Raw genomic sequence first — 18,589 nt, forward strand, 5'->3', positions numbered from 1 at the left:
ATGGCAGCCACTGTAGCAGCCGCCATTTGCATACACCGTTTTTTTGGGGGGGTTAGCCGTGATAGGCTACGTAAATTCTTACGTAGCCTATCACAGCTCGAAGGACGGCAATGGCGACCGCAGCAGCCCAGCCGCGGCCGGCCAGGAGACTAGCCGCTGCCACCGCCCCTGCCGTAAATATTTACGTAGGCTAGAATGGCGAAAAATGAAGGAACGCAAATAGCGCCCACTACGCTATTTGCATTCCCCTTTTTTTCGCTGTTTTATCTTACGTAAATATTTAGGTAAGATAAATCGGCGAAAAATAGGGAACGCAAATGGCGGCCGCCGTAGCCGCCGCCATTTGTGTACGCCGTTTTTTAATTATTATTATTGGCTTGCCGTGATAGGCTACGTAAATACTTACATAGCCTATCACGGCAAAGACCAGGATGACAATGGCGGCTGCGGCAGCCAGTCGAAAGACCAGCCACCGCTGGACCTGCCGCCGTCCGGAACATCTGCCCCAGGTAAGCCTCATCCCGGGGGGAATCCATGGGGGGGTGGGGGAGCAGGCCGTTTCACCATGGATTTCAGGGGGCCGAATGCCAGTGCATTCAGCCTCACTGAAATCCGTGGTGGAATTCTCCGTCATCCCTAGGTAGGCGGCAGTATCGCAACTGAAACTCTCCCCACGAACTGAGTTCGATCCCAGCAGAAGCCGGGTCTTGGGTAGCCAGCTCAGTTCGACTCAGCCCTCCATCCTTCTGAGGTCAGTAAAATGAGTACCCAGCTTGCTGGGGGAAAGGTAGTCACGACTGGGGAAGGCAATGGCAAACCACTCTGCTATAGTCTGCCATGAAAACGCAGTGGCGTTCCAGTGAAAGTGGCGTTCCTCTAGGAGTCCACAATGACTCGGTGCTTGCACAGGAGGAACCTTTCCTTTCCTTCTTTCTAAACATGCATAGGATTGCACCTTTAAAGCATTAGAGAAGTGACTTGTTGCTAAAGGCTGGATCTTAGCCACAGACATGATTTGAATCTACAGAGGGTAGGGTAAGTGCATTCTGTGTCTAGGGATGTGTGAATCAGCAAAATCTGTGCTCACTGAAGTTCTCTGAATTCTATCTCAAACCTTATTCCCACTCAAGTCCGTATCAGACTGCGAGCTTTGTTTTTTTTTCTTTGTCATATTTTCATGCATATTTCCCCAGATGTTCACATCAAGTGTGCATACCTTTGAAATCTACACATACTTCTTCTGTTGATTAAAGCATATTTCTGCATATTTTTCAACAGTATGCATTTCTTCATACACATTTTTCAAATGTATGCATGCTGTCGAATGAATTTTTATGGGTCTGTGCATTATCACATTGCAAACTCAGAAATATATGGACTTTGACCGCAGATTGTACCTTCCAGAGCCAACACAGACTCGGAAGCAAACTGGGTAAATTCTGATCAAAAATGAACTGAAATGAATGTTTCATACATCCTATCTGTGTCCCACCACTGGATGCAGCACATTATATGAGGAGATGTAAGACAGGGCCTTCTCAGCTGTGTGGCACCCTGGTTACGGAATGCCCTTCCTCCAGAAGTCTGCGTCATGAGGATATTGGCTTCATTTTAGCACCAAGTCAAGGCTTGTCACCTGGCTCTTCACCCAGGCTTCTGGGTCTCACTGACCACAGCTTGGTTTGACTTACCATTGATGATTTTATACTGGATTGTGAGGTTTTGCTGTGTTTTGCTGATTTTATGTTAACTTGTTTTTTTTTAATATATCTCATTTAAATATTTAAAAATAAATAAATATAAAAATATTTTTATTTATTAAAAATATTTAAATAAATAAATAAGTTGCAGGAGGATGTGGGACAGACCATAGCCCAGTAGTAAAGCACATCTTTGCATACAGGAGGTCCGAGTAGGGATGTCAGAGAAATCTGCAACAGATTCAAATGAGTTTGAATTTCTATGAATCTGACCTGCAGATTCTGTAGCGAACTGTAGAGAGCTTCAGCTATTGGGCAGCATAGAAATTAAATAAATAAATTAAATAAATAAATAAATTGTAGCAAACTGGCCTTTCTGAGTTGCACAGATTCCATTGACTTACAGACCATGCTATTTTTAACTTCAGGGGCGATTTACGCAAATTCACTTGCGCACATATCTGTGAATTTGACCACACGACAGAACAAAAGATGCCTGACGATCCACAAAATACAGATGGAACAGATTTAATAAAATCCATACATCCCTAACTCCAAGATCCAGTCTCTGACATCTCCAGTTAAAAGAACCATGTAGCAAGTGACGTAAACAACTTCTACCTGGAATTGTGAAGACCTGTTGCTCACCTGAGTAGACAATATTGGGCCAGATGCACAAATAGCCTTACCTGGTATAAGGCAGCTTCCTATTTTCCTAAAAGAGCATAGTATTTTATTTTATTTTTGCCACCCAAAGGTAATGCTACTCTCTCTGACAAAATATTATTCCATCTGCCACATTTGGTGAACGTTTCTGCAATCACTGAGTCAATCCCATCAATGTCTTTCATCAACTTCCCTCTTTTCATAAGTCCATTACTGCATTTCCAATTTTTGGAGGGAGCAGAGCAACCCTAATACCATTCTTTTGAGAACGTCTTTTTCTAAAAAGAAGAAATAACATTTTTCAGGGAGGAAAAAAAATCCTGGTTGCCCTCTTTCATTTAAATCTAATTCCACACCATAATCACTACTACCACTTCCTTGCAAAATGGCAATCTCTTGGCAGGGGGTCAAAAATATATGGACTAGCTGCCAGGCCTTTCAAAGTCAGGGTCCAGTATTCAGCTATCTCTACAATCCCAAGAGAAATGTGGACAGTGTGGAGCCTGAAGCTGTTGCTGCTGGTAATCATTATTATCTCTTTATTATTTATTGTTATATCTCAGCAGGAAGGTCTCGGCCATAAAGTGGAGGCTGAGCAGAGAATGCTAGAGAGGGAAAGAAAAACGTTAAAATCTTCAGTAGATTAATTTGAGGGCAAGCCATGGTATGCCCGGCACAGGATCAAACCACAGTGAGTTGGAGAGCTTAAGGCAATTTGCTGAAGTTCATTGCTGTTTATTCCCATTGCTCTGAGGCTTTTCCAAGTATAGCTTTATCCAAAAGATAACAGCTCTCCCCCACAACACATCTTCCTACTGCCAAATTAAGAAGACTTCAAGACTGGACAAAAGCTTGCGAAAGGGAGGCTGCATGAAGTTACTGTAGCAGCTGTTTGGGCAAAAGATAAACAAGATATTCAGAGAGAGAGAGAGAGAGAGAGATTTGGGATGGACAAATCTGTGGATTTCAATTTATCACATTTTCTCATTTTTCCAGTCTGAACTTTGAGAATTTTTCCAGTCTTAAGTGCAGCTCATCCCCAAAAGAGATTTTTAAAGGTTTGCATTAAAATTTGTATGTATTTTTGTGCACATGCCTCATAATATGTGCATTTTTGCATGCAATGTTGCTTCATATGCCATTTTTGAAAGCAATTTTGCCTAATATAATAGTATTTTTGACAGTTATTTTCACTAGTATACACATTTTTGTATTCATCTTTTGACTGGAGAACTGAATTGCAAAATTCAGGGAACTGTAAATTTTGAGGGATACGTGAGTTTCAGTGCTTGTATTGGTTCAAAAGTGCAAAACTGGGTAAGTTCTCATTAAAATGTGAACCAAATGAATTTCTCCTTCCGCCCCCATTACTAAGACATATTGGCCTCACTCATTCACTTAGGAATTGCTAGGAATCAAAATGGATAAGATAGTTCTACAACGCATAGAATGCCAAAATTTGGCACACATCAGCCAAGACACCCTGATTACTGGAAACCAACCACATGTATTCATCATGTAAACTCACCCTGAGTGGGCAATTATAAATTTGCATACATTTGCAACATAAAAAAACACCAATGATTTATTTAGTTATTTAATTTACAACATTTATATACTGCTCCACATCTGAACAGATTCTGGAGCGGTGAACAATAAAAGAACAGAACACCACATTAAAAGTAGTGCCGTGCCAAATGTCCTGATTCTTCTGTTTTCGGCATTTTGTCGTGTGTGTGTGTGTGAAATGAAAACTCTGGTCAAAGTGGCTGGGAGAAGTGAGAGGACAGGATTTCAGCGTACCTTTTTAAGTGTAGGCAGTGGCCGAAAGGCCTTTTTTCTATTTTTCTATTTTTTAAACATCCCTGCACTTGCAGGAGCACTGGACTCTTCTCCAGCCTGGCAGCTCTTTCTGAACTCCCAGGAGACTACATGACCCCCCCCCCTCTCCAATATGCATTCAGGAAAGGCTCTAGGCTGCAGAAGTGGCTTTAGAAAGCACAAGCAATTGGAGATTTTAGAGTTTTAGAAAAATTCTGCTCTTCTTTGCAGCAACACAAAGTAAGCAAGGTAAGTGTTTTTTTCTAAAAGTCCAAAAGTCCCACTTGTTCTTTGCAAAGCAGCTGAGTGTTGTTTCCAAAGAAACTTCTCCAAGCTGGGATTCTTCCCCAATGCCTATTGGAGGGGGTGAAGTCACATGTCCTCATGGGAGTTCATGAAGTGCTGCCAGGCTGGAGAAGGGTCTCGTGCTGGTGGCATTTTTAAGTAAAAAAAGAAAAGAAAAAAAGAAGATCCTTCAGCCACCTCCCAAGCATAAAAGGTATGTGGAAACCCTGTCTCCCTCCACAAAGAGAAAAATCTCCAAAATTCTCCCCCTCCCTGCCGAAGAGGCAGAAAAAACAATCCTTTTTTCACAGGGAGATAATCCCCCCCCCCAAAAAAATAGGGGGCAGCATTCAGCACAGCATTAACTAAAAGTTTTGTAGAATCCTCCAGAAAACTAATAAAAACCATGGCTGGTCAATTGAGGAAGGCTTCATGAAATAAAGATGTTTTCCGGAAGCGCTGAAAACAGCACAGTGTTGGTGTCTGCCTGATCTCTGGAGGCGGAAGGTTCCACAGAAAGGGAGCCTCCACACCATATAAGTAGTGATCAGATAGCCCCAAATTCTGTTCTGTGGAAAGACAATCCATGTTTTAATCCACAAGGCCAGGCTAAGTTGTGTCATGTGTGGGGAGGTGAGACCAACTCAGAGCAGGGAGGTGGGATGGACTCAGGATTTATATTGTTCCATATATAGATAAGAAACAATGATCGGGGATTTATTTCCCTGAAAATGTCACAGGAGCATGCTTTATAATCAAGTCAGACTATTGGTTTCTCTAACTCAGCATTGTCTATCCTGACAGGGAGCAGCTTTCGAAGGAGCCTTTCTTTCTGAAGATACCTGGAGATGCCATGGACTGAACCTGGGACATTTCACATGCAAAGGAGGTACTCTGCCTCTCAGCTGTAACCCTTCCCTCTAAAGAGGGAAACCAGTTGTTTTCCAGGCCAAATTCAAGGTGCTGGTTTTGACCTTTAAAACCCAATACAGTTCCAGCCCAGCCTATCTCAAGGAGCGCCTCCAGCAACACCAGACAGGCCGCTTAACAAGATCAGCCTTGGATGGCCTTCTCTCTGTCCCATCAGCCAGGACAGCTAGACTGGTGAGAATGAGGGAGAGGGCCTTCTCTGTGGTGGCCCCCACTCTGTGGAACTCCATCCCTAGGGAACTCCGCCATGCCCCCTCTTTAATGAGCTTCCACCGCACATTAAAAAAGTGGTTGTTCAGGCAGGCATTTGGGGTGGGGTGGGGTATTTTTAGAAATATGTTTTTAAATGTAAAATTTTATTGTTTTAAATTGTTTTTATTATTGTACATCACCCAGAGAGGCTGGGTGACCAGCCAGATGGGCGATTAATAAATTTATTTATTTATTTATTTAATAAAGGAGACACTATTCTCCCATCCATGTCCCTCCCTCTTGCCAGTGTGGGGCTCAGACACATGACCTAGGCATTATTACCATGACACATTGACCAGCTGAGCTAGCTGGCCAACTGCAAGGGGTAGTGGCTCTGGAGACTGTTTTCTAGACGGAAGTAGCCAAGTGGCACTATTTGGCGTGTAGAGATGGAGGAATTCGTAAGCACTGGAGGTTTTTTCCAGTGGCTCACTGGGACTCCCAATTTGGTCTTTAGACAATGGCGCACTTCTGCTCAAACTGATTCAGAGTTGGTCCACTTCAACTCATTACCAAACCTGCACTGAGGTTCAAACAAGCGAGCTCCATGTTGCCGGTTGATTATCATGGGAAATTAAAAAATGGCTATAACTTTTTTTCTCTCCTTTTGGTCATATAAGCATGATATTTGCAGGCATAATTGCCCCTTAGAAGGAAATCACCCCTACTAAATGTCAGAAAAATAGGTGCACGGGTCTTTGTGCTATGCGCACCTGTATATTTTGATTTTGTTTTAAGGAAAGTGCTGGTAACTTTTTATTTTCAGCAGACTTGGATGAAAATTGCAAGGATAGTTTCCCCTTCTGCAGGGATCAAGCCTGCCAGATCTCAGAATGATAGCTATAAGAGTTCTTGTGCAAGATCAACCTTGACCCTTTGAAGGTCTCTCAAAGAGGATGCACTTATCCCCCTATGTTCCTTGTGGACCATTGTTCTGAAAATTACAGGCAGCCTAGAGGTATCCTTAAGTAAGAAACCTGCAATGTTTCAGAAGGATAGATGCAGTGGTGGTGGCAGAGTCTGGATGGGAGCTTCAGCTCTGTGGATTACCGCCATCTCTCACCTCCCTGGACTGGAGCCTGCATACCACCGTGCTTGCCCGACTTGGCACACAATGGGTCAGGCAAGCACAGCAGGCCCTGCTGCTCTTTCTGTAAAGGCTGATTTTATGTATGTAGCAGCTGTAAAGAGGCCAATTTATGCAACATTACAGGCATAAATAGTCTATTTACGGAAAAGGCCAAGCCGCCATTTTGCTCAGAATGGTGGCCCAGCAGAGGAGCGGGACTGCATGCTGCTCACCGGACACCCATGGCCCACCTGGCAGCTTGCTGCACAGGCCAGGCAAGGTCAGGCAGCCAGTGGGGGTCCGGCGAGCAATGTGTGGCATGGATAGGGGTGGGTTTGCCCATCCCTAGCAGCCGTTCATGTGGAAGGCACATTCTCTTATTTGGGGTGGTGAAAGTGATTTGCTCCCCCCCCCCGTGGTTTTTGGAGAATTTATATGAAAATGGCACACATCTTAGATGTGTCCAACGGCAAGAAACTTGCAAAGTTTCAGAAGGATAGGTGCAGGGGCTAGGGAGTTATGATGCTTGAAACCCAGTTTAAGGCTTTTTCCTGATGAAGCATGGTGGCGTTGGAAGAATGGCCATCTCATGGTCCCATTCTTGATCTCTCCCAAAGCAGTGATGGGGGGCCCATGGTAGAATGTGCACTAGGATTAGACCTGTCCATCACTCAACTGCATTCCATCACTCCCCCTGCAGTGTTTAGAGAAACAAAACCAAAAGATCTGTGGGCATGTATCGTATCTGAAATATGAGTCAATAACCAAGCTTCATTCTGGAGCAGTTTTGGATCTGTTGGCTTCAGAAGGAAGCTTGCTTTGCCTTGGGACCCAACAGAACCAGACAAAAGGGGCCCAGTTCTGCTCAGGCTTCAGATGTTATCTGAATCCAATGGATATCCCTGGTAACCACACATATTTAGGAGGTGCAAGGCAACCAGCAGAATCAGCATGTTACAAAAATAAGTTGAGAAATGGAATGGTCCCTCCTGTTGATTACTGGTATATTTTGGCAGACATTGCAAATGTCATACACAACGTGCACATTTCCTCAAACCTACTCTTTTCTATTTTAATAATGTAAAAAAAAATATTGAGATCATAGAAGCAGCCTTTGGGAAAGGAATGCTGTAAACACTGGCCTATAATAAAATGAACACATTCCTTTGCATTGGGACATTTTCCATTCAAAATGGCCAGCTTTTTTTTCCAGCACAGTCATCGCATGCCATCTGTTCACTGATGTAATATTACAAAAGTTTTGTCTCTCAGTTGCTTATCAGGAAGGCCTGGGCTTGTGCTTAATTAGCTTGTTAACGGAGAAAATGTACAAATGCTGCCATCTCCTGAAACAGTCTTTTCTAAAGAGCGTGAGTCATTGCATGGACTCGTGCATTTTAAACTATCGAGTACCTCCAAAGGAACATTGGGATTTTAGGGATCCCAATTACAGTAGCCTTGACAGTAGCCTTATCTGTTGCTCACATGATACACCAGTGGTAGGTCCTGAAGCACAACGCACAAAATTCATTTTTTTATTGCTGCCTTAATTGTTGTACCATCAGCCATTGAATCAATGACTTAACTTCCTCTCCCAGCTTTGTTTGCATACAGTCTAGTGGTTGGAAATTCCTCAGATGTCCTATTCCAGGGGTGTAGCACCTCAGGCCTGGGGGCTGAATATGGTGCTCTGGGGTTTCCCTGATGGCCATGCCCCCTTCCCCAGGCCACCTCCATTTTCCCCAACCACCTGCTGCTTTTTTTCTTCATGGCTTTTGTGAAGTTTGCCCCATTCTAAAAGGTTGACATTCCTCTCCTAAGGTTGCACATTTTATTTGGAATATTCTGCAAATTGCACAAATTTCTGAGCAATTCGTGCAAATTATGTCCAAATTTGAGCAATACAAATACAATTTATGGTGGAAGTTGTGTAATTTGTGCAAATTCAGCTGTAATTTAGGCGAATTGCTCTGCAATTTGCTCAAAATGCAGAACCTTCCAAAAAATGTGCAAAAAGGTTCCCAGCAAACAGCCCGCTACTTGGCCTGCAGACACAAAGTGAGTTGTACATGTTGCAGAACTCCATCAAGGCAACCCCCCCCCCCAGGTTTCCCAGTGACAGACATTCCTACCCAAATGATCCAGACCACTGATTTTCAATCTATGTTATGGAAAACCCTGGGTTTCCTTGAAGGCTTATCTGATGTTCACCAATGAGAACATCAGCCATGGTGGACAACCTTCAATGAAACACCATTTGCCCACTATTACCCTTCTTTTCCCTGCAATCTCAATCCACAGGAAGGTTTGGGTTTTGTTCTAATTCATGCTCTCAGTTCAAACAGGGCAACAGTGGGACCAAATATGCCTGACCAGTGTCCCATCTAAACCAAGTCTGCACCTGAGAAATACTCCCAGAATCCTCTTCAACATACTGGCATTATGTGGCAGATGTGCTGGGGTTCCTCAGCAGGCAAGTTTATGTGAGTAGTGTTCCTTGAAGGTAGAAAGTTTGAAAAACACTGTTTTGGACTACAAGTCAGTTCAGATTCTCCCATATGATCTGCTGCTCACATACAACTGCAATCACATGGACAAAGTACATGTGACCCAAATGTAGAGGCATCCTCTCCTGATTATGGGAATTTCTGTCATTATGGTGGTACTTTTTGACCTGCTGCAGTCACACACATTTTTGCAACCACATTTAGGGAGCAATCCTATCTGGATTGACGGTCACATCCGAGCCTGGTGATGACCACCTAACCAGTGCAGAGCAGGAGGAGTGATGAGGAGCAGATCTCCTCCTCGCTCCCCCCACCCAGCTTTTGTGGCTAGACAGCTGGCTGACACATAGGATGTGTCGTACTGGCATTTCTGACCTCCCACCCTGCCCCGCCCCTAGAAATGCCCCGTTTTTGCCACTTCATGCTGCTCTTCCAGGCGTGGAGCATGGGGCTGATCCACGCTGCCTATAAGGTGGCATGGAGGGGCTGGGGGTCGACTCTCCGGGAACCGACCTATCCTATGGCCGTCTAGCCACTGACTAGCGGCCATAGGTTGTGCCCTTAGGGGTGTTGGCATGAATGTCTCGCCCCTGTGGTGGAGGACATCCTTTGTATAGTGAAGGTGCCATGTTCAGTTCCCAGCATTTCCAGTTAAAAGGACCCAGGAAGCCGATATGGGGAAGAAGACCTCTTCTTCGAGAGCCTGTACATAGTTGCCAGTCAGCATGTACAGTAGACAGAGGGCTGGTGGTCTAAGGCAGCTTCATATGTTCATTAATAACCACAGGAGCACAGTGATCCATGGAAAAGTAGATAGAGGCTGGAGTGAATGTCTGAAACAGGGGTAAGAGCTGCCTCACATATGCATGATAATTGTTTGGTGACTACATCAATGACTTTCATGTATGAACGAGCCATCAGAAGCCAAACAGCACAGATATAATTATTCATTTATACTGTTTCTTAGATTTATTTGATAACCGATAGCTCTCAGATGATGTCCAAAAAACAAACAAATGCAACCCCAAAATCCATACACATCAAATAAAAAGCAACAGAATAAAGCAATCCATAAAACCAGTACCAGGCTTGTTGGCTCTCATGGTAGCTCCACGCATACCAAGACGACACTTTAGATTACCACTTAGGGATTTTGTCATGTTAGTGGTACATATAAGTAAGGCTGAGCGCCGAAGAACTGATGCTTTTGAACTGTGGTGCTGGAGAAGACTCTTACGAGTCCCCTGGACTGCAAGGAGGTCAAATCAGTCCATCCGAAAGGAAATCAACCCTGACTGCTCACTGGAAGTAGGGTTGGCGGAGAATTTCTCCCCGAAACTTCGGGGGGCCGAGCGCCAACGTGTTCGGCCCCCCGAACAAGTTTCGGGGAGAAATCCTCCGAACCCCCCCTGCCCCCTGCACCCCCCCCCGGGACGGGACTTACCTTCACCGAATGTCCCTCCCGGTGGCTGGTCCGGCCGGCGGTTCGGCGGGTGTTCGAGCGAGGCGGGAGCGGCAGCCGGTCTTTCGACCGGCTGCCGCCGCCGCCATTGCAATGAAAGAAAAAAAAAAAAACGCCCCCTGATAGGCTACGTGACGATTCACGTAGCCTATCACGGCTAGATTTGCAAAGTCAGCCGTGATAGGCTACGTCAATCGTCACGTAGCCTATCACGGGTGACTTTAAAAAAAAAAAAAAAGTGTTTACAGATAATGGCGGCCCCCATAGGGAGCCGCCATTCCCCTTCCTTATTTGGTCACTGTAGTCTATGTAAAGATTTACGTAGACTACGGCGAAAATAAGGGCAACGCTATTTGCGTTGCCCTTATTTTCGCCGTAGTCTACGTAAACATTTACGTAGACTACAGCAACTAAATAAGGAACGCGAATGGCGGCTCCCTATGGGGGCCGCCATTAGCGTACGCGCTTTTTTTTTTTTTTTAAAGTCACCCGTGATAGGCTACGTGACGATTCATGTAGCCTATCACGGCTGACTTTGCAGATCTAGCCGTGATAGGCTACGTGAATCGTCACGTAGCCTATCAGGGGGCGTGTTTTTTTTTTAACTTTCGCGTTCGCGGCCGGGGCGAGGCGGGAAGCCTCCCCCCCGGCCTGAATTTCAGCCGGGGCGAGGCGGGAAGCCTCCCCCCCCGGCCTGAACTTCGCGGGGGGACCAGCGAAGCGCCTCCCCCCCACCGCAAATGTCCTTCGAGGACAGGTAAGTGACTTTCGTCCACCCCTAATTGGAAGGACAGATACTGAAGCTGAAGCTCCAATATTTTGGCCACCTAATGCGAAGAGAAAACTCTCTGGAAAAGACCCTGATGCTGGGAAAGACTAAAGGCAAAAGGAGAAGGGGACGGCAGAGGATGAGATGGCTAGATAGCATCACGGATGCAATGAATATGGACTTGAGCACACTCCGGGAGAGAGCGCGGGACAGGAAGGCCTGGCGTGCTATGGTCCATGGGGTCACGAAGAGTCGGACATGACTGAACGACTGAACAACAACAACAGCAATACCACTTATTATGGTATTGTGCTGCTGCACATTCACTTTGAGGAGCTTATGTGGTGTAGTGGTTAGAGTGTTGGACTGGGACTCAGGAGACTTCGGGTTCTAGTCCCCACTCACCCAGGAAACTGACTGGATGACTTTGGGCCAGTCACTGACTCTCAGCCTAACTTACCTCACAGGGTTGTTGTAAGGATAAAATGGAGAGGACCATGTAAGATGCCTTGAGTTCCTTGTAAGAGGGGGAAAAAAAAGTGGGATATAAACGTAATAATAAATAAATAATGAATCACAGATTTTTTCACTGAGTAACCCCTTATAAGCTTCAAGGAACACTGGAGTTCCCCAGAACACAATCTGAAAAATGGGCTAAAGTCCATTTGCTCCTGTTCAATTTCCTTAATACGCGTCCTGCTGCCTGGCTTAAAAGCACAGGCAGTGCCAGAGCAGAGAAGGAGCTGGTAGGCAAGCTCATCTCCCATGACTTCTGTGGTTACATGAAAGAAAGGCATTTTTCATATACAAATTAGAACTGAATCACAAACTGGAAATGGAACGAAGATTGCAATACTAAGCACACTTGTTTGAAAGCTCGCCCCATAAGACTTAATTTAGAGAAAACATGGGGGCATTAATATGGATTATGCTATTATTTCGCTTTCCAAAAACTGACATGTGGGACTAACTCATCTCCCCAATGTACTTTGCTCCTTCTGTGCCCCCCCCCATTTTTTTTCTGGCACCACCATTGCTTAAAACTGAAATTGCAGGTACTAGCATCATTGTCTTCCAAGGAAAGGAGAACATAGTTCTAGGGTCAGATCCCACTGATATGCTACAGGAGTAAGAGAAGGTGTACCTTCGGAAATGCCTTTGCCATAGCCATTAACACAACAGTGTAGGAATCCTTGTCTTTGATTGAATTTGATGAGCCTATGTAGTTCAGAAATGAGGGAAAAAATCAATGTAACCTTTTCATTAAAACAAAAACAAAAACCACACCCTGCATCTCCTCTATATAATCTTTCCTGTCTATATACGGAGGTTGCAATGGTTAGCGCAGACAAGTGAAAACGAAGACACTCCAGGTTATGTTTAATTTCCAGTCCCCGCTCCTGCTGTGACATGTTTGCTAACGGATGATTTCAAAACTTTTAACGGTACAAATTTAACTTCGAGAGAGACTTAACATACCAGAATGTTGAAGCTTTAGGGCTGGCCTGGAATTGGTCCCACCTCTTCCCTGCCAAAGGAAAGGAGTAGGATGGATTGTTATTATTTCTCTCTCTCTCTCTCTCTCTCTCTCTCTCTCTCTCTCATTGCCTTGCTTAATTCTTTCCCATTTCAAAATATCATGGAGGAAAGATGGGAGCTAGTCATTTGTTTTCTTAAATTAACATACGTTGCAAATTTATGGGCCAGATGACTGACTATGAAAAGGGAGTCCTTGTATGTTTGGGAAGGTCTGGTGAAGGGAAAGTGGAGTTGGCATATGTTAGCTGTGAACTTCTGCACTCAGTCTCTCCTCCTTTAAAAAAAAAAAAAGGAAAGGGGGGGAATATCCTGAGTTGTCTTAGCAGCTGGGTACAAAGGTTTCTTTCTTTGCTCTCATTTGCTTCTGAACACTTGGAACACAGTAATAAAAAAAAATGGAAACACAGAATAACCCAAATATAGCCAAGTCCCTTTTTAAAATACAAACATCCCCTTGAAGTTAATGGCAAAGCTCTCATTGATTTTAATGGTTTCTGGATTGAACTCACAATCTTCAGTGCAAAAGCAACATTTAACCTAAGAGGAACATGTGTGTTATTGAGGGGGCCAGGAACCATTAACAGCTGGTATTGGTGCTATATAGAGTATTGATTAGAAGATGAACCTGCTCCCCAGAATCTTTTGATGAGGGGAGCCCAACTTAGTACAGATTCCACTGTTATTTGGATTCATATCTGGGCTGATGTGTCTGTGTATGGGGGGGGAAATACGTTATGTGCCTTTTGCCCCCTCTTCGCACTGCCCCACACTTCTGACTCTGTTGCCAGCAGTGCTTCTCACCATTGCTATCATCATCATTGCCACCACAGGTTACAATCATCCATATGCATTTGCACATTGGTGTGCATGAAGCAAAAATTGGAGGCAGTGAACAGGGTTGGCACCTGTGATGAACTGCGGTTGGGATGGAATTGGATGTAGGATGGTAGCTGTGGCTGGTGGGCACACTGGAGGTGCGTGAGAGCACACTTGGCGACTTCAAACCAGAAACTCTCCTTTCTGGAAAGATTCTGCTCTAAGATCAAAATGAACTAAGGGCTAAACTAAACATTCCTTTAATCACAAATAGTAAGCTATTCATACAATCATAGAATAGTAGGGTTGGAAGGGGCCTACAAGGCCATCGAGTCCAACCCCCTGCTCAATGCAGGAATCCAAGTCAGAGCATCCCTGACAAATGGCTGTCCAGCCTCGTCTTGAAGGCCTCCAGTGTGGGAGAGCCCACCACCTCCCCAGGTAATTGGTTCCATTGTCGTATTGCTCTGACACTCAGGACGTTTTTCCTGATGTTCAGCCGGAATTTGGCTTCCTGTAACTTGAGCCCATTATTCCGTGTCCTGCACTCTGGGATGATCAAGAAGAGATCCTGGCCTTCCTCTCTGACAACCTTTCAAGTACTTGAAGAGCGCTATCATATCTCCTCTCAGTCTTCTCTTCTCAAGGCTAAACATGCCCAGTTCTTTCAGTCTCTCTTCATAGGGCTTTGTTTCCAGTCCCCTGATCATCTTTGTTGCCCTCCTCTGAACCCTCTCCAGTTTGTCTGCATCCTTCTTAAAGTGTGGTGCCCAGAACTGGACACAGTAGTCCAGATGAGGCCTAACCAGTGCTGAGTAGAGGGGAACTAGTACTTCCCGGGATTTGGAAGCGATGCTTCTATGAATGCAGCCCAAAATAGCATTTGCCTTTTTTGCAGCCACATTCATGATCGTCTCCTGTACTCTCCTGCAAGGCCCCAATTCAGATCAATGGACACCCCCCTTTTTTTAACACCTCTGTGGGGGGTGGGATGAAATTTGGAGACAAAAATTGCGGGGGAGCTAAAACTCTCCTCTTCTGAAGCACCATGATCCTGATCCTAGGGATGTAGTGGGCTCTCCCACACCGGAGGCATTCAAGATAAAGCTGGACAGCCATCTGTCAGGGATGCTCTGACTTGGATTCCTGCATTGAGCAGGGGGTTGGACTCAGTGGCGTTGTAGGCCCCTTGCAACCCCATTATTCTATGATTCTATGATCCAACTCATGGTTGTGCACACTTGCAGGAAAGTAGGGGAGCTAATCACTCATAGCTGAGCTATGCATGATTAAAGTTTAGTTTGACCCTTAGTAGAAAATGTGAGTGCTGCCAATGCTACATAAACAGCCCTATGAGGCTTGCTTCTGACTGTTTAGGATGGCCAGATGTACAAAAAGACACCTGAAATTTGCTGCATTTAGTGATGGAAAGCAGGGGGACAAGTGCATCCTCTTTTGGAATCCCCCCAAAACTGTAAAGGCTGCTCTTGCCAGAAATCCCTCCATCTATTCATCTCAAACTTGGCAGGCTTGATGCTCTATGACGGGGAAATTATGACTGCAGATTTAATCCAGTTCTGCCCATAAATTAAAAACGTTATCAGCAGTTCGCTTTTTTAAAAGAAATCAAAATATGAAGGTGTCTAGCACAAACCTCCCTGCATTTATTTGTCTGAAATTGGATATATTTCATCCCTTCAGACTGAGTTGCTATGCCTAAAAATTTCATCTAATTCTGTCAAAGAGCAAAAAGCTTATAGTCAGGTGTTGTTTGCCAGTGATAGTCAATGGAAGGCATGAAACTTTGGACTTCCGAATTGAGATTCAGATTCAGGGACTTTGGAGGAGGAGGTGCAGGGAATGCTGATCAAATTTGCAGATGACACAAAATTGGGAGGGATAGCTAATACTTTGGAAGACAGAAACAAAATTCAAAGTGATCTGGATAGACTGGAGCGCTGGGCAGAAAACAACAGAATGGCATTTAATAGGGATAAATGCCAAGTTCTGCACCTTGGAAAAAGAAACCAAATGCACAGTTACAAGATGGAGGATACGTGGCTCAACAACACTACAAGCGAGAAGGATCTTGGAATTGTTGTGGATCACAAGCTGAATATGAGCCAACAATGTGATGTGGCTGCAAGAAAGGCAAATGCTATTTTGGGCTGCATTAATGGAAGCATCGCTTCCAAATCCCGGGAAGTACTAGTTCCCCTCTACTCAGCACTGGTTAGGCCTCATCTAGAGTACTGTGTCCAGTTCTGGGCACCACACTTTAAGAAGGATGCAGACAAATTGGAGAGGGTTCAGAGGAGGGCAACAAAGATGATCAGAGGACTGGAAACAAAGCCCTATGAGGAGAGACTGAAAGAACTGGGCATGTTTAGCCTTGAGAAGAGAAGACTGAGGGGAGATATGATAGCCCTCTTCAAGTACTTGAAAGGTTGTCACAGAGAGGAAGGCCAGGATCTCTTCTTGATCATCCCAGAGTGCAGGACACGGAACAATGGGCTCAAGTTACAGGAAGCCAGATTCCGGCTGAACATCAGGACAAACTTCCTGACTGTTGGAGCAATACGACAATGGAACCAATTCCCTAGGGAGGTGGTGGGCTCTCCCACACTGACTGGAGGCATTCAAGACGAGGCTGGAGTCGGACAGCCATCTGTCAGGGATGCTCTGACTTGGATTCCTGCATTGAGCAGGGGTTGGACTCGATGGCCTTGTAGGCCCCTTCCAACCCTACTATTCTATGATTCTATGATGAACTTGAACTATAGAGATGAAAGCCCTTTAACCTGGCCAGACACATGATGGTGCCTTGTACTGAATCAGAACATTGAGAGAGCATTCAAAATGACATACAATCCTGTCTACAACCTCAGGATTCTACAGTCTCATTCTGATACATATGTAGACCAGGGCTGACTGGGAGTGGGAACTGCTCTCCAAGGCAGAGATATTTCCCAGCTCCATTAACTGCTACGAACTGAATCTGGGATCTTCAGCCTGCACTCAGCGTGCTGCCACTTAGCTATGGCTCCTCATGTCAAATTTATTTATTTATTTATTTATTATTGCATTTATATCCTGCCTTTTTTCCTCTTGCAAGGAACCCGAGGAGGCTTACATTATCCTCCTCCTCTCTGTTGTATCCTCACAACAACAACCCTGTGAGGTAGGTTGGGCTGAGAGTCTGTGACTGGCCCAAAGTCACCCAGTGAGCTTCCATGGCCAAGTGGGGACTAGAACCCGGATCTCCCAGCTCCCAGTCCGTCACTCTCACCACTACACCACACTGGCTCTCACTGGATCCAAGGCAAGTTTCTGCAACAAGTAAGGGAACTTACTTTCTGTCTACACATACACAATAAATAGGAGGGGGATTTAATTGTAAATGCCACCCAATATTCTATAGGGCAGGGATGGATGAATGGGTTAGGGAGGGATACATCTGCGAATTTCACTTTTTCCTTCTCCAGAATTCTTAAAATCTTTCTCTGCACTAGAGAGCTATTTCCAGCATGGGGAGGGCAGTGTTGTATCTGCCTGTCACATAGCGGTTAAAGAAAAGAGGTGGCAACACTCATTCAGCACCACAAACATGGCTGAATACACAGGGATCCAAATCAAGACTCTTCAGAGCTAAGCCCTCAAAGCCATGGATGGATAATTCCATCAGTTTCAGTTCAATTTAAAAATAAACATTCAAGTCTTTTAAGGGATGTTGCGGGCTTCTGGCTGGGGCTTGAGGCCTGGTGAGAAATCACCGGCTTGGCTCCACGGACACCAGTCCACTAACCCCCCTGCTTGCCTGACTCAGTGCATCCCTGTAATCTTGCATAAATGGCTGCTTTACAGCCACCATTTGTGTAAAATGGCAGTTTGGCCTTTACAAAAAAGGCCAAGCTGCCATTATGCAGCTTGGTGAATGATTAGGTGGCTGTGCACCTCTTGCCGGGTGCTCATGGACCACCGAGCGAGTCACCACAAGCAGTGAGCAGGGGTGGGCAGCTGGTGGGGGTCTAGCCAGTGGCACACGACCCAGGCTGTGGTAAGTTTGCCCATCCATAAGTAGGGATGGTACAGGCATCCATTTCGGTCCGGGAATCCAGTGGACCGCCCATGCCCGAATCCCTGAGCTGTTCCTGCCAAGCCCCTGCCCCTACTCAACCGTCCCACATGCTTGGCAAGTTCCTGCACTTACCAAGGCCCTGTCCTCCTCCTCTGCGATCACCATGTTGTGAAAAACCAGAGTGAGAGCCAACGTGGTGCAGTGGTGAGAATGTTGGACTGGGAGCCGGGAGATCTGGTTTCTAGTCCCCACTCAGCCGCAGAAGCTCACTGGGTGACTTTGGGCCAGTCACAGACTCTCAGCCTAACCCACCTCACAGGGTTGTTGTTGTGAGGCTAAAATGGAGAGGAGGAGGAGGATAATGTATGCTGCCTTGGGTTCCTTGCAAGAGGAAAAAAGGTGGGATATAAAAGCAATAACTAAATAAATAAATAAAGAAAGAAAGAAATAATAAAAAATTGTGATCACAAAAATGAGCACATAGCCCATTCACACCTGTAATCTTGTGCATATGGGTGATCCATAGAGCCATTTTGTGTCTAAGTCTGCACATTTTTGCGATTGCCACATTTTTTCACAACATGGTGATTGCAGTGAAGAAGGATGGGGTAAGTGAGAGTGGCTTGGAGAGTGGGTGTGGGGCTTGAGCGCAGGCCTGGGGATGCGCAAGCAAAGGCAGGGGCTGGGCGGATGCC

Source organism: Heloderma suspectum, chromosome 1 (genome assembly GCF_057233095.1).
Source record: "Heloderma suspectum isolate Gila_16-S chromosome 1, 16-S_ref, whole genome shotgun sequence".
In the NCBI taxonomy this organism is placed as follows: Eukaryota; Metazoa; Chordata; class Lepidosauria; order Squamata; family Helodermatidae; genus Heloderma; species Heloderma suspectum.